Source organism: Lissotriton helveticus, chromosome 10, assembly GCF_964261635.1.
Source record: "Lissotriton helveticus chromosome 10, aLisHel1.1, whole genome shotgun sequence".
Lineage (NCBI taxonomy): Eukaryota > Metazoa > Chordata > Amphibia > Caudata > Salamandridae > Lissotriton > Lissotriton helveticus.
This window is the reverse complement of record NC_136071.1, coordinates 409,944,692-409,961,786: the sequence shown is the minus strand read 5'-3', so window position 1 is coordinate 409,961,786 and position 17,095 is coordinate 409,944,692. Positions and strand designations below refer to the sequence as shown.

The 17,095-nt window shown below is 54.4% G+C and overlaps 1 protein-coding gene across 4 annotated transcripts in view; it reads right to left on the bottom strand.

Annotated features, from left to right (window-relative positions):
* GTF3C1 (general transcription factor IIIC subunit 1) overlaps nt 1–17,095 on the bottom strand; it is a 2,559,884-nt gene that overhangs the window by 882,317 nt on the left and 1,660,472 nt on the right. The gene's annotated exons all lie outside the window — the stretch shown is intronic.

Genomic DNA, 17,095 nt, shown 5'->3' with positions numbered 1-17,095 from the left:
TGTATTATGCCACCCCTGGCTGGCCATCCAAATCTGACACAACTGGCTGCTTGACAGCTGGGGCAAGGTGGTGTAATCACCCTTTGCTTTAGATATAGTATACCTATATCTAACCCTAAAATGGACACACAGATCTCCTATCAGTCACTCCTATGGCAGGCCTTGACAATCCTGAAGGCAGAGTGCTTGGAATCGTGTGAGATAGTGCTCTGGCACGAGCTGAGCCTGTCTGCGGCTTTCGGGATCCATCCCTTAGCCATTTCCATGATATCGCATACCATATACTCTTAAGTGCATTATAATCCTCGAGGTTATATGCCAACTCTGGTATCGCTTTATCAAAACATGTCGAGTAAGGTGTCATACGAATTGGAATACTAACCCCTCGCCAATTCTGGCGACGGGGTTAGCATTCCACCTTTCTAGAGGGACACGACATGTATGTAACCTATAACCCCGGTTAAAGTCAGACAGAGCCTTAGCTCCACAAAATGGATGCTGCCACCGAGACACAAGTCTGCCCTCCTGCTGCTGGGAGTCCTCCCAGAGCAGGAGGCAAGGACAAAGGGTTTCCTGCCAGGGGCGGTGCCAGCACCGTCCCAGACAGGGTTTTGTGTATTCTAGGTAGGCAGGGCTTTGGAGGAAGGTGACTGCAAGTGGCACCCCGGTGCTCACTGTGCATAGGCCGGCTTGAACCAGTTCCAGGGGCACACCAGACCCTGAGCTGGGGAAAGCCCGCCAAAGGAGAGGGGTGTAACCACCCCCCTCCTAGTCCCACCCATAGGGCAGGACTTAGTCGCGTGCCAGCCCCCTTTTTCAGGATAAAGGTAGGAGCAGGCCCCCTTCCAAATTAGATCATCTTTGAATCCTGAAACTACTTTCCACGAAAGGAACTCAAGACTTCTTCCCAAGATTCTCCCTTGTGACTAAGGAGTAGTCACCCTGCAGCAGCAGGCACCAACCAAGCATCGCGGTTTGTTGCCAGTCTCTCCTTCGGATCAAGACTGCTCCAGCACGACGAGAACCGGCTTCCCTGGCACCTCTGACCTCTACCTACATCATCAGTTACGCTGAGATTCGTGGGTGTGACGAGACCTCGAGGGACCGGCCATCTTCAGAACTGCACGACGCTTGTCCAGCACGACCACCGAGTGACCCTCGACTGAGTGCTTTGGGGTAAGAGAAGCCCCGACCCTGAGCAGCTCCAGCACCGAAGTTCAGCCCCCCCTGCATCCACGAGATCTGCGTGGGGCCCTTCTGCTTTTTGCTGCTCACCGCGTTGTCCAGGTCGCTTGCCCGTTGGCTAGTGGCCCTCTCACGACGCTCCACGACGACAACCACTGCTGGTCTGGTTGCTCCAGACTGGCCCTTGCTTCCCTTCTTCAGAGAAGCACCCTGGACCCTCCTGGTCCACTCAAGACGCCATTTTAGGTCCACCGTGTGGGCCTTGAATTTGCCAAGACTTGTTGCCCCAACCCTGGGTCCAGCGACGTCGACAGCAAGTACCTTCGTGGGACAGCTCGCACCTCCATCCTGGTCGCCGACAACGCCTCCTGGTCCGAGAGACTGCAGAGCCCAGCAGCGCCCAATCACCTGGCTGAGGTGACTTCGTCCGGTGCCATCCTGGTGCCCACTCAAATCACTGGCTAGTGATTCAGAACTTGGTCCCCTCTGCTTACAGGTTTCTTCTTCCCTGATCCAGGCTTGGATCTCCACGAACTTTCTTCACTGGCCGCCTGCCAGCAACTCTTTCTTCAGGCTCCTGGTTCTTCAACGAGGGTTTCCGACGCAACTTCAACCCTATGCAGCCGCAGCCCCTGGGCTAGGTAAACTGAGAACTCCGGTGCTCCAGCATAGTCCAACACCCTAAGTGTTCGGATCCACTCCCGTTTTCGACCCACCTAGTCGGGTTCGCCCGAGAACAGTAACTTTGCAATTGCTAGCATCCATAGACTTTTTCCCGCCTTACGCGTGAGAGTTCCCACTCTGCACACGACGTCCACAGGCCTCCTGCTCCTAACCTAAGTGTTTAGTATTGTAGGCCTAGCGATTCTAAAGTCTAGAAAAGTATTACTTACCTGCTAGTAATTTCGCATTCCACTTTCATAGTATATGGTTTTTCGTGCCCCTCGGGCATCTGTGTAAATTGTGCGACTTTCAGTGTTTCTTTAAGAGTTTTGTTGTGTGCTTAGCTCCCTGTCTCATAAAGAGCCAGGGTAGTCCTGTTATAAATAAATACACTTTACTTTTGATAACAACTTGTGTGGTGTCCTTTCACTTGGTGTTCAAGGGGTAATGTGATGGTAAAAAGGCTGGCTTAACACGCCCTCTAGAGTCTTAGCCTTAGACTGCTCGTATCCATGCTACTAGGATAGCTGGTCTATAAGGTTGACTTACAACCAATCATCAATAAGGGTTGTTTGGACTGATACATAGTGATCACTAGAATAGTGAGCACTGCATATCAGGCCAACTTCTCACAGTCACTCCCGATGGCAGTCCCCGGTCCCCTTAAGTAAGGAGCCGGGAGGGCGGGTCAGCTGGGTGGCGGGAGCGGGGCGGCGAATGGGCGGCGGGGGGCGGGGCCGCAGGGAGGCAGCGGCGGGAAAGAAGGTGCGAGCGGCCGGCTCAGCGGTGGCTGGGTCGCTCAAGCAGGCAGGCAGGCAGGCAGTCGGCGTCAGCGGGAGCAGGAGGGGGCGACCAGGCCTAGGACAGGCGCAGTGGTGGGTTTGGCTTAACAACTGAACAGTACAGGTTGATGTTCAGCGACACCCAGAAAACTCAGGCTCAGGATTGGACTGACTTTGTTGATTGTGCCACTAAGGCTTTGGAAGGCTGGTTACTGGGACGTAAAGTTACTGATTACACAGGATTGTACAATCTCATGATGAGAGAGCAAATCTTAAATAATTGTCAGAACCAGTTGTTGCATCAGCACCTGATTGACTCAGATCTGACCTCTCCCCAAGAATTGGGAAAGAAGGCAGACAGATGGGTCAGAACCAGGGTCAAGCAGCAGAACCAGAACCAGGGTGGTGGCCAGAAGAAAGCAGACCAGAAGGGTAATAATGAGAATAAGCAAAATGACCAGAAGTCTTCAACAGGGCCCCAACAATCTAAGCAGGGTGGGTCCCAGAATTCCCAAAAGAAGAAGACTGATGTTCCAAGAAAACCATGGTGCCAATACTGTAAAAGTAAAACTCACTGGTTTAGTGATTGCACCAAGAAAGGCCCAGCTCCTACCACTACTGCCCCTAAGGCACCTGCACCCCATAGTACAGTTAGTAGTGGTAGTGTACCCCCCAAGGCTATAGTAGGGTTAACCCTGGGAACTGAGGTGGATTCTGACTTAGTCAGAATACCTACTCAGGCTGTTGAACAAGTTACTTACCTTCGGTAACGATATATCTGTAAGAAACAGTAGTTAGTATTAGATTCCTTACCTTAGAATATCCCCAGGCGTCAGTCTGGATACGGAAACTTTTGCATAGCAGTACCCCTGCGCGTCGGTAGGCGTCGTCTGCAGGCGTCGTCTGCGGCTCCGCGTCCGTCGTCGGCGTCGTGCGCCGTGATGACGTCGCTGGAGTATATAGACGCCGCCTCCGCGCGCTGACGTCAGTTCTTTGCACACAGCTTTTCCGCGCCAGAACACGCAGAGCCATGTGAGAACTAACACTGGTGCCATTTGAAACTAGGGCCCTGAAAGGGATGTCCTTAACCCTAGGTATCAGTTCGCAGAACGGGGAGGATGGGTGGGGCGGTAAGGAATCTAATACTAACTACTGTTTCTTACAGATATATCGTTACCGAAGGTAAGTAACTTGTTCATCTGAAAGAAACAGGTTAGTATTAGATTCCTTACCTTAGAATAGATACCCCAGCAATACCAACCCCGGTGGTGGGTCTGCGAACCAATACAACCTACACCAGAAAGTCCTGGAGGACCGAACGGCCAAAGAAGCCATCCCTCCGGACTTGACTGTCCAGGCAGTAGTGCCTCGCAAAGGTGTGCAGCGAGGCCCACGTAGCCGCCTGGCAAATGTCCTGCAAAGGGACTCCCCGGCCCAGGGCAGTAGTAGCCGCCGTGGCCCGAGTGGAATGGGCCCTCAGCCCAACAGGAGGCTCCTTCCGAGCCAAAGAGTAGCACGCTTTGATGCACAGGATGGTTCGTTTCTGTACCGCCCTTCCCTTCGTCTCACCCACGTAGCCAACAAACAGTTGGTCATCCACCCGGAACTGGCGTGTGCGATCCATATAAAATGAAAGCGCACGTTTTGGGTCCAGACGATGGAGCCGCTCTTCATCTTTTGAAGGATGCGGAGGCGGGAAGAAGGAGGGTAAGGTGATGGACTGCCCGATGTGAAAAGCAGAAACTACTTTGGGCTGGAAAGAAGGCCTAGTCCTAAAAACCACCTTGTCAGGATGGACGGACATGAAAGGAGGTTTGATAGAAAGAGCCTGGAGCTCACTCACTCTCCTGGCAGAGGTGATGGCAACCAGGAAGGCCGTCTTAAGAGTGAGAAGACGGAGAGGACAGGAATGAAGCGGCTCAAAGGGAGCGCACATCAAGAATGTCAGAACCAGATTCAAGTCCCACTGAGGCATCACGAACTTAACAGGGGGATACATGTGCGTGATGCCTTTCAAGAATCTCATAACAATAGGGGACTTGAATATAGATGGCTGATCAGGTAGCCTTAAGAAGGCGGAAAGGGCAGAAAGGTAGCCCTTGATAGTGCCCAGAGCAGAGCTCTGCTGGGCAAGGGAAAGAAGGAAGAGGAGAACCTCGGAAAGAGGGGCAGAAAGGGGATCCACAGCCTTCGCTGTGCACCATGCCACAAATCTGTTCCACCGGCAGGCGTATACCGACTTTGTGGAGGGACGCCTGGCTGCCAGAATTACATCACAGACTTCAGGAGGCAAGTCGAATGGCCTCAACTGTCGCCGCTCAATCTCCACGCATGGAGGTGGAGGCTGGACAGGTTCGGGTGGAGGACCGTCCCCTGCTGCTGCGACAGAAGGTCCTCCTGAAGGGGCAGGCGGATCGAGGGACCGACTGACATGCTGAGTAGCTCGGGATACCAGTATCTTCGAGCCCAGTCCGGAGCCACAAGGATAACTTGGGCCCGGTCGCGCCTGATCTTCTTCAGCACTCTGGGCAGAAGTGGTATAGGCGGAAAGGCGTACAACAGACCGCAACTCCACTCGCGCCGAAAGGCGTCGCCGAGCGAGTGCCGTCTTGGAAACTCCAACGCGCAGAACTGATGACATTGCGCGTTCTCTTCTGTGGCGAATAGATCTAACCAAGGCTCTCCCCATTGCTGAAAGAGGCCGTTCGCCACGTCCGAGTTCAGACGCCATTCGTGATCCACCGAGCATCGACGGCTGAGTTCGTCCGCCCTGGCGTTCAGAGAACCTGCCAGGTGTTGAACCGTCAGAGTCACGCCCTGACGTTCCAGCCATTGCCAGAGGCGCAGAGCCTCCTGGCAAAGGGTCCACGACCCCACTCCGCCTTGTTTGTTGCAGTACCACATGGCGGTGGTGTTGTCCGTGAACACCTGCACTACACTCCCGTTGACAAAGGGGAGGAATGCCTTCAGTGCTAGGCGAATCGCCCGCAGCTCCAACATGTTGATATGGAGCCGGGACTCCGCCGGAGACCAGATGCCTCTGATCTTCGCCTCTCCCAAGTGGCCACCCCAGCCCTGGAGGGACGCGTCCGTCACAACTACGTGCTCCGGTTGGGGAAGGGAGAGGGATCTGCCTCTGACCCAATCGCGGTCCGTAAGCCACCACTGCAACTGTCTCGCAGTGCCCTCCGAGATCAGGACATGGTCGGATAGGTTGCCCTGATGCTGGGCCCACTGAAACTTCAGGTCCCACTGCAGAGCCCGAATCCGCCACCTGGCGTGATGCACCAGTAGGATGCAGGAGGCCATCAGCCCCAGAAGCCGTAGCGTCAACCTGACCGAAACCCGGGATAACGGCTGAAAGATGGGAATCAGAGCCTGAATATCCCGGACCCGCCGTTCCGGAGGATAAACCCGAAACTGCGCCGAGTCGAGAACCGCTCCGATGAAAAGGAGCTTTTGAGAGGGACACAGGTGTGATTTCGGCACATTGATGGAAAACCCCAGCTCGTGCAGGAGGTCTGCCGTCATCTGAAGGTGGTGGACGACTGTTTGGGGCGAGCCCGCCTTCAACAACCAGTCGTCGAGGTAGGGGAAGACTGAAACCCCTAACCGGCGCAGATGAGCTGCGACCACCGCCATCACTTTCGTGAACACCCGTGGGGCGCTGGTAAGGCCGAATGGGAGCACGATAAACTGAAAGTGCTCCTGGCCTACCGTGAACCGCAGGTAACGCCGGTGGGCCGGCAGGACGGGGATGTGAAAATACGCATCCTGCAAGTCCAACGCTACCATCCAGTCTTGTGGGTCTAGAGCAGCCAAGACCTGAGCCAAAGTCAACATCTTGAACTTCTCCTTCCGGAGGAAGCCGTTGACGTTCCTTAGGTCCAAGATAGGACGGAGGCCTCCTTTGTCCTTCTTGGGCACCAGAAAGTAGTGGGAGTAGCAACCACACCCTACTTCTGGCCCAGGAACGCGCTCGATGGCCCCCTTGGCCAAGAGGGCCGTAACTTTCTCCTGCAGAAGTGTCAAGTGGTCCCCCGACACACGGTGGTTCTGCGGTGGCATGGCTGGAGGAGTGGACTCGAAGGGGAGGGAGTAGCCCCTTCGGACGAGCTGCAGCACCCACCTGTCCGATGTAATCGCGCGCCAGCGGGAGTGGTGATGGCGAACCCTGCCACCCACTGGCGTCACGTGAGCCCGAAAGCTCGGACTAGGAAGATTTGGAGGCTGCAGCGGGGGGAGGTGTGGACTGACCTCGCCGCTGCCCTCTACCGCCACCACGGCGGAAACCACGGCCGCCACCGCGCTGGGGAGCGTTCTGCGGCGCGTGGCTGGCAGCACGTGTGGGACCGCCCCTTCCTTGGCCACGAAAGGGGCGAAACGAACCCGTTTGCTGGCGCTGGGTCGAAAGACCCAAGGACTTGGCCGTGACCCTGGAGTCCTTGAAGCGCTCAAGCGCGTTGTCCGCCTTGTCACCGAACAGGCGACTGCCATCAAATGGCATGTCCATGAGGGCATTCTGGACGTCCGGCGAGAAGTTGGCGGAACGCAGCCAAGCATGGCGACGAATCGCCACCGTCGTGGACATAGCCCGTCCCAGCGAGTCGGTCGTGTCAAGGCCACACCTGATCGAATACCTCGCCGCGTCCCGGCCTTCAACCAAGGCCTGGTTGAGCTTGTCCCGCACCTCCTGCGGGCATTGCGGCAGACACTCCGCGACCGTATCCCACAGGGAGTGGGTATAGCGGCCCAAGAGGCACGCGGTATTGCAAGACCGCAGTCCAGCGCTCAAAGACGAAAATACCTTTTTGCCAAATTGGTCATATCGCTTCGATTCCCGATCGGGCGGGGCCGACGGGAATGCGGACTGTGAAGTGGAGGCCTGGATCACCAGACTCTCCGGGGAGGGATGGGTGGAGAGGAAGGCAGGGTCGTCCGAACACGGACGGTGACGCCTGGCAACGTTCCGGTCAACCGGTGCACCGGAAGCGGGCCTGGACCAGGTGCTCAAAAGGACATCCGTCAGGGCCTCATTAAACGGCAGCAGAGGATCCTGGGGGCATGACTGCGGTTTAAACACTTCGGTGAGAATGTTAGGTTTGACCTTAGCGACGGGGAGCTCAAGGCGCAAGGCCTTGGCAGCCCTCATCAGGACCACCGAATAGGCAGCCCCCACCTCCGACGCCACAGGGGAAGGCGAGACAAACCCAGGGTTGGGCGACTCGTCCAGCCCACTGGCATCACCCAGGTCACCTACCCAGTCCACATCATACTGGCAGGCACGTGATAAAGGGTCCTCAGACCCCTCCCAACCCTCTCCATACTCGTCCTCATCGCCGTAGTCCAGGTCGACGATATAGACCGGCTCCTCGGAGCCAATGGGCTCCAACGGCGCCGGACTCGGCGTCGGACGATGCCGGTCCGACTCCGCGTCAGGAGTCAGAGAGGGAATGGGGGTGGCGCCGCGCGGCGCCGGCGACCCGACGCCGGCCGGAACCGACGGCGGAGCCACGGCGTCGCGCGGAGGCGGCACCACGGGTTGGCCCAATGGAATCGGCGCCGGAGAGGCCGGTGGACCAGCCGGCGACGACCCTGAGGGGCCCAGCGGCGCCGGGGCCGGAGCCGCCGGCGGCGTCGGGGCAGGAGCACCCGAACCGCTCGGGCCCCCAGACGGGATCGACGGGCCCGCAGGCGCCGTAGGCCCCGCCGGAGGAGACATCGCCCTCATAGCCATGAGGAACTCCTCAATCTCCTCGCGCGACGCGCCTTCCCCAGGGACCGACGGGTATGGGGCAGACGGCGTCGGCGACCCACGCGGGGCCGCGGGGCCACCCGAACCCCCGGCCGCATCACGCGGGCGTCGGGGGGAGTCGGGGGTACGATGACGATGCCCCGACTTCTTGTGACGCTTACCTGACGAACCGGAGGAATGGCGGCGACTCCCGGAGCGCTCATGGCGGCTCCGCGATCGCTCCCTTGACCGCTCCCCCGACCTCCGACCGGACCGGGACCGCTATCGACGCGGGGCCGACACTCGGAGCTCGAGCAGCTTGCGGGACCGCTCCCGTCTAGCTTTACTAGTCAAGGCCCGGCAGTCGACGCAGGACTCCACGTCGTGGTCCGCGCCCAGACACCGGAGGCAGAGTCGATGGTGGTCGGTGACCGACATCAGTCGGTCGCACCCGTCGCAACTCTTGAAACCGGGCATCCTACCGGCACCGTAGAAGACTTAGAAAGACTTAGAATTATCAAAAACTTGGTCAAAAGACCGGAGTACTGCTCTTCGGATCTGCGCTAACTGGCGCGGAAAAAAGAAGAACTGACGTCAGCGCGCGGAGGCGGCGTCTATATACTCCAGCGAAGTCATCACGGCGCACGACGCCGACGACGGACGCGGAGCCGCAAGGGACGCCTGCAGACGACGCCTACCGACGCGCAGGGGTACTGCTGCGCAAAAGTTTCCGGATCCAGACTGACGCCTGGGGATATTCTAAGGTAAGGAATCTAATACTAACCTGTTTCTTTCAGATCTTGTTTGTACTGGGGACATGGATATGACCCCCTACTGTCAGTCCCAGTACTCTGGGCAAATACAGACAAATGCCTTTAATCAATGGAAAAATGGCTCCGGCCTACAGGGACACTTGTGCCAGTGTCACTATGGTGACACCAAACTTTGTGGACCCTGACCAGGTAATACTAGGTTCAGACTACCTGGTGACCAATGCTAGCAACGTCACTACCAACCATAGTATGGCAGTTGTTAACTTCTCCTGGGGAGGGATAACTGGCCTCAAAAGCGTTGTAGTTAGTTCAGACCTCCCAGTGGACTGTCTTTTGGGCAATGATTTGGAATCCTCCTTATGGTCAGAAGTGGAGTATAGGACTCATGTGGAAATGTTAGGTTTGTCAGCACATGTCCTTGCTGTGACCAGGTCACAGGCCAAGAAATGCCCAGCTGAACAAGTGCTGGATCCTGGAACAATGGACCAGATACTACCCAAGAGAAAGAGCAGTAGGGTTAAGGCAGTGCCTTCCCCCCTACCTCAAGGTGAGGATCAGCTCTCTCAGGAGACTGACCCAAAGACCCCAGAAGGAACTGTCAGAGGAGCTTGAACCTGAACAGGTTGAGTTACTTGGGGCAGGGGGACCTTCCAGGGCAGACTTGAGGCAGGCACAGTTAGACTGTTCCTCTCTTGAACCTCTCAGGCAGCAGGCTGCTGCTGCTGAGGCTGCAGGGAATGCTACAGGTCCCCACAAGGTGTACTGGAATGATGGACTCCTATACGCTGAGGCAAGAGACCCCAGGCCTGGTGCTACCAGGAGGCTGGTCATCCCCTTGTCTCAGAGGTTTCCTTCTTACCTTAGCCCATGAGATTCCCCTTGCAGGTCACTTAGGCCAGAACAAGACTTGGAAAAGACTTGTCTCGCACTTTCACTGGCCTCATATGTCTGAAGACACAAAAGAGTTTCGTCGCTCATGTGCCACTTGTCAAGCCAGTGGCAAATCAGGTGGCACAACAAAGGCCCCCCTTATACCACTACCTGTGGTGGGGGTACCCTTTGAAAGAGTGGGGATTGACATTGTTGGACCGCCTCTGGGCACAGATTTATACTGGTGATAGTGGATCATGCCACCAGGTACCCAGAAGCTATTCCCCTTAGGACCACTACAGCTCCTGTTGTGACCAGGGCCCTACGTGCAGTTTTCACTAGAGTGGGGTTTCCTAAGGAGGTTGTCTCTGATAGAGGTGCAAACTTCATGTCAGGATACTTGACTGCCATGTGGAAAGAGTGTGGAGTAAATTACAAATTTACCACACCCTATCATCCACAGTGCAATGGGCTTGTGGAGCGATTCAACAAGACCCTAAAAGGGATGATAAAAGGGTTACCAGAAAAGCTTAGGCGAAGATGGGACATCCTTTTACCCTGCCTTCTGTTTGCTTACAGAGAGGTCCCACAGAAGGGGGTTGGCTACAGCCCTTTTGAGCTTCTATTTGGGCATCCTGTAAGAGGACCCCTGTGTCTTGTGAAGGAAGGATGGGCGTTACCTCTCAAAAAGCCTAAACTTGACATAGTGGATTATGTACTTGGTCTCCGCTCCAGGATGGCAGAGTACATGGAGAAGGCCTCCAAAAACCTTGAGGCCAGCCAAGAACTCCAAAAAGCTTGGCATGACCAAAAGGCTGTCCTTACTGTTTACCAGCCTGGACAGAAGGTGTGGGTGTTGGAGCCAGTGGCCCCAGCAGCTCTCCAAGACAAATGGTCTGGACCCCATACCATCATTGAACAGAAGGGAGAGGTCACCTACCCTGTAGACCTTGGAACTCCCAGGAGCCCTCACAGAGTACTTCATGTGAACAGGCTCAAAGCATTTGTTGACAGGGAGGACATAGGCTTGCTCATGGCCACAGATGAGGGACAGGAGGAAGAGAGTGACCCTCTCCCAGACCTGCTCACTCAGAACCCTGATGATGGGTCAGTAGATGGTGTGGTCTTTTCTGACAGCCTCTCTGAGCATCAACAAAAGAATTGCAAACAGGTTCTTCAATCCTTTAGACAAATGTTTTCTCTGACCCCCAGTCAGACAAACTGGTGCACCCATGAGATGGACACTGGTGACAGTCTGCCTATAAAGAGTAAAATCTACAGGACACCTGACCACGTCAGGGACTAAATAAAGCAAGAAGTACAAAAGATGTTGGAGTTGGGAGTCATTGAACACTCAGAGAGCCCTTGGGCTAGTCCTGTAGTTCTAGTGCCAAAACCTCACACCCAGGAGGGTAAGAGAGAGATGAGGTTTTGTGTAGACTACAGGGTTCTCAATGCTGTCACTAAGACAGATGCCCACCCAATACCAAGAGCAGATGTACTCATAGATAAATTGGCTTCCGCCAAATTCTTGAGTACATTTGACCTGACAGCTGGTTATTGGCAAATCAGGTTAACTGTGGATGCCAAGGCCAAAACAGCATTTTCTACCCCAGGAGGTCATTACCAGTTTGTGGTGATGCCCTTTGGTTTGAAAAATGCATCTGGCACTTTTCAAAGGTTGGTGAACCAAGTTCTCTCTGGGTTGGATGACTTTTGTGCAGCATATCTAGATGATATTGCTGTCTTCAGCTCCACCTGGGAGGATCACCTGATCCACCTGAGGAAAGTTTTGGAGGCCCTGCAAAAGGCAGGCCTCACTATCAAGGCTACTAAGTGCCAGATAGGGCAGAGTCAAGTTGTGTACCTGGGCCACCTTGTAGGTGGGGGCCAGGTTCAACCATTGGAGAGAAAGATACAGGCCATTAAGGACTGGGCTCCTCCAACCACCCAGACACAGGTCAGAGCTTTCTTGGGCCTGTCTGGTTACTACAGGAAATTTGTCAGAAATGATGGGACAATTGTGACCCCTCTTAATGACCTGACAAATAAGAAAATGCCAAAGAAAGTTCAGTGAACAGTTAGCTGTCAAAAGGCATTCGATGACCGAAAGCAGGCCATGTGCACTGCACCTATTCTCAAGAGTCCCGACTACTCCAAAACCTTCATTGTCCAAACAGATGCTTCTGAGTTGGGTGTGGGAGCTGTTCTATCTCAACTGAATATTGATGGTCATGACCAGCCCATTGCTTTTATAAGTAGAAGGCTGACCCCTAGAGAGAAACGTTGGTCAGCTATTGAGAGGGAGGCCTTTGCTGTGGTTTGGGCCCTGAAGAAGTTGAGGCCATACTTGTTTGGAACTCACTTCAAGATTCAGACCGACCATAAGCCCCTCTTGTGGCTAAATGAAATGAAGGGTGAAAACCCCAAACTTCTTAGGTGGTCAATTTCCCTACAGGGGATGGACTTTACAGTGGAGCACAGACCAGGGACTGACCATGGCAATGCAGATGGTCTCTCCAGGTATTTCCACTTAGAACAGGAAGACTCACCTGGTCAAGGTTAGTTTAATGTCCCTAAGTTTGGGGGGGGGGGGGTTATGTAGGAGAGTAGGGTCTGCAATCCTATGGTCACTGTGAGAAGTTGGCCTGATATATGATGCTCACTAGTTCTAGTGATCACCTTGTATCAGTCCAAACAACCCTTATGGTGATTGGTTGTAAGTCAACCTTATAGACCAGCTATCCTAATGGTAGCATGGACAAAGCAGTCTTTAGGCTAAACTCTTTTGGCATGTGAAGCCAGCTGTTTTACCACAATATAACCCCTTGAATACCAGATGAAAGGACACCACACAGGTTGTTATGAAAATAAACAGTATATTTATTAATAACAACACCTCTGAACTCTTTATGAGGTCAGAGGGCTAAGCACATGACAATCTCTTAGGAAAAATACGTTTAAGTTGCACGAATTACAATGGTGCTCTAGGGGCACGACAAACCATATACTAACTAAGTGGAATGTGAAAGTCAATAGAAGGAATGGAGCTGTCCAGAGGCTGTAGGATCGATGGGACCACGCTACACTAGCACTAGGTAAGTAATAGGAGGCCCACGGAACGCGTGTGCAGAGTGTGAACTCACACGCGAGATGCGTAACAACGTCTATGGACAGTACAGTTCAAGTTAAAGGTGAGTACGGATAATCCTGACTAGGTAGGACTAAAACGACTGTGGAACTAGACACTAGGACAGTTGAACTACCCTGAAGCACCGAAGTGCCCTTGTTACCTCACCCACGGGCCGCGGGTGCATAGGTGTCAAAGTGCGTCGGGTTCTCGAGTTGAAGTCAATGGAGCCTGAAAGAAAAGATGCTGCAGGCGACCAGGAGGAAGATGTCCGGTGCAATCCAAGGGTGGATTGGTGAAGAAGGAGACCTGAAAGCAGAGGGGACAATGTTCACAGTCACTAGCCAGTGACTGGAGTGGAACCAGGAAGGAACCAGATGTCGTCGTCGCGATCAGGTGAAGAGTGGACGCTTGACTCTGCAGCCACGTGGACCAGGAGGTGTCTTCGACGACCAGGATGGAGGCACGAGCTGTCCCACGCAGGCTCTCGCTGTCGGCGGTGTTGGATCCGGAATCGGCGTCAACAGGCCTTGGCAAAGGCAACCCACGCGGTGAGTGGAGAAAGCGTCTGGTGCGGACTAGGAGAGTCCGAGGTGCCCCTCTTTTTGAAGGGAGCAAGGGCCAGTCTGGAGCAACCAGACCAGCAGCAAAGATTCAAAGGTTCGTCGTCTAGGAGGCCACTAGCCAGCCGGCAAGTGACCAGACAACGCGTCGAGCAGCAACAAAGCAGAAGGGCCCCACGCAGATCTCGTGGATGCTGGAGGGCTGATCTTCGATGCAGGGGCTGGTCGGGGATGGGGCTTCTCAGTCCCCAAAGCACTTGGTCGAGTTTACCTCGGGAGTCGTGCTGGAAGCGAAGTGCAGTTTCTTTCGAGATGGCCGGTCCCACGTGTCTCGTCGCACCCACGGGTCTCAGCTGTGCTGCCGATGTGAGTTGAGGTCGGGGAGGTCTGGGAATCCGGGTCTCGTCGGGCTCTGAAGTCTGGATCCTGGAAGGAAGACGACAAAGGGAAGCCGCTGGACGCTTGATGGTGCCTACTTGTGCAGGGTGGACACTCCTTGCCCACAAGGGAGATTTCTTCAGTCTTCTGTGGAGCAGAATGTCGAAGTCCAGAGTTTCTTCTTGTAAAGTAGTTCAGGATTAATCTAATTTGGAATGGGACCAGCTCCTACCTTTATCCTGCTAAAGGGGGCTGCACTACCGACTAGGTCCCTCCCCTGGGTGGGACCAGGAAGGAGGGTGGTTACACCCCCTATCCTTTGTCCGGTTTCCCGCCAGAGCTGGGGCTGGAGTGCCCCAGCAACTAGTTTGAACCGGTGTATGCACAGGGCACCTTTGTGTGCCCCAGGAATGTCTCATTCCTTTCAAGCCTACCCTACCCAATACACAAAATCCTGTCTGGGGTGGTGCTAGCACCTCCCAAGGCAGGAAACCCTTTGTCCATGCCGCCCTCGCTGGAAGGACTCCCAGCAGCAGGAGGTCAGACTTGTGTCTGTGGTGGCAGCATCCATTTTGTGGTGCCAAGGCTCGAGTTAACTTTAACCGGGGTTCTCAGTTACATACATGTCGTGTCCCTCTAGAAGGGTGGATTGCTACCCCCGTCGCCAGAATTGGCGAGGGGGTAGTATTCCAATTCGTATGACACCTTACTCGACATGTTTTGATAATGTTATACCAGAGTTAGCATTTAACCGCGAGGTTGATAATGCACTTAAGAGTATATGGTATAGCGTTATCATGGAACAGCTATTAGAACTTGGTTCCGCAAGCTGCAGACGGGCTCAGCTCATGCCAGAGCACCATCTCACATAATTCCAAGCACTCTGCCTTCAGGATTGATAAGGCCTGCCATAGGAGTGACTGATAGGAATATATTTGTCCATTTTAGGGTTAGATATAGGTATACTATATCTACAGCAAAGGGTGATTACACCACCTTGCCCCAGCTGTCTTGCAGCCAGTTGTGTTAGTTTTGTATGGCCAGCCAGGGGTGGCATAATACATGTTGCAGCCCCTGGTAGGCCCTGGGTACACCTATGCCCTGGGTACCTAAGGTACACTGTACAGGGACTGATAAGGTGACTCAGTATCCAATTAGATATGTACCTAGGGTACATGGAGTCCATTTTACAGAGAGAGCAGGAAGCCTGGGGTCCTGAATAGCAGGATCCCAGGCCAACTAAGTCAAAAACCAGCAAAACACTAGGCAAAAAGTTGGGGGTAACCATAGTCAGATATCCACCTTCCTACAGTCACCCCAGATTTTTGCTTCACTGGTTTACGACTTTCCCTGGCTGTGGGCCTGCTGATCAGACCCACAGCCTAGCTGTTCTCTCTCTAAATTGACATACATGTACTCTAGGTGCATTTACCAATTGGTAACCCCGGTTAAAGTTAAGCAGAGCCTCAGCATCACAAAATGGATGCTGCCACCACAGACACAAGTCTGACCTCCTGCTGCTGGGAGTCCTTCCAGCAAGGGAGGCCTGGACAAAGGGTTTCCTGCCTTGGGAGGTGCTAGCACGACCCCAGACAGGATTTTGTGTATTGAGGTAGGGAAGGCTGAAAGGAATGAGACATGCCTGGGGCACACAAGGTGTCCCTGTGCATACCCCGGTTCAAACCAGTTGCTGGGGCACTCCAGCCCCAGCTCTGGCGCAAAACCAGACAAAGGATAGGGGGTGTAACCACCCCCTTCCTGGTCCCACCCATGGGAGGGACCTAGTCGCTAGTACAGCCCCCTTTAGCAGAATAAAGGTAGGAGCTGGTCCCATTCCAAATTAGATTATCCTGAACAACTCTACAAAGAAGAAACCAAGGAGTGACCACCCTGCAACTGCAGGCACCATCAAGCGTCCTAGCGGTTCACTTTGTCGTCCTTTCTGGCGGAACCAGACTTCAGAGCCCGACGAGACCCGGACTTCCAGACCTCTCCGACCTCAACTCACATCTGCAGCACAGCGGAGATCCGTGGGTGTGACGAGACACGTGGGACCGGCCATCTTGAAGAAACTGCACTTCGCTTCCAGAACGACCTCTGAGGCACCCTCGAGTGAGTGCTTTGGGGATTGAGAAGCCCCAGCCCCAAGCAGCTCCTGCACCGAAGACCAGCCCTCCAGCATCCACGAGATCTGCGTGGGGCCCTTTTGCTTGGTTGCTGCCCGACGCGTTGTCTCGTCACTTGCCAGCTGGCTAGTGGCCTCTTAGACGACGAAATCCTGAAACTACACCGCTGGTATGGTTGCTCCAGACTGGCCCTTGCTTCCCTGCAAAGGAGAAGTACCCCGGACCCTCCTGGTCCGCACCAGACGCCATCTTCACTCGCCGCGTGGGTTGCATTTGCCAAGGCCTGTTGACTCCGATCCTGGAACCGACACCGCAAGCCTGCGTGGGACAGCTCGTGCCTCCATCCTGGTCGTCGACAACGCCTCCTGGTCCATGGGCTGCAGAGTCAAGTGTCACCTCTTCACCTGATCGCGACAACATCATCTGGTTCCTTCCTGGTTCCACACCGGTCACTGGCTAGTGACTTTTAACACTGTCCCCTCTGCTTTCAGGTCTCCATCTTCATTGATCCGCCCTTGGATCACTCCGGACATCTCCCTCCTGGTCACCTGCAGCATCTTTTTTTCCAGGCTCCACTGACTTCAACGAGGAAACCCGACACACTTTCACACCTATGCACCCGCAGCCCATGGGTGAGGTAACGAGAGCATTTCGGTGCTCATAGGTAGATTGACTCTCCTAGTGTCCAGGTATCTTGTAGTTTTAGTCTCAACCAGTCGGAACTGTCCTTACTTACCTATTTCGTAAATTGTTCGTGCCCATTGACTTTGCATTGAAACCCGCGTGTGTGTTCTAGCACTACACACGCGTCCCGTGGGCCTCCTGCTCCTTACCTAAGGTTAGTAGTAGTGTAGCCCCAGCGATTCTACAGCCTCTGGGCATACTCATTTC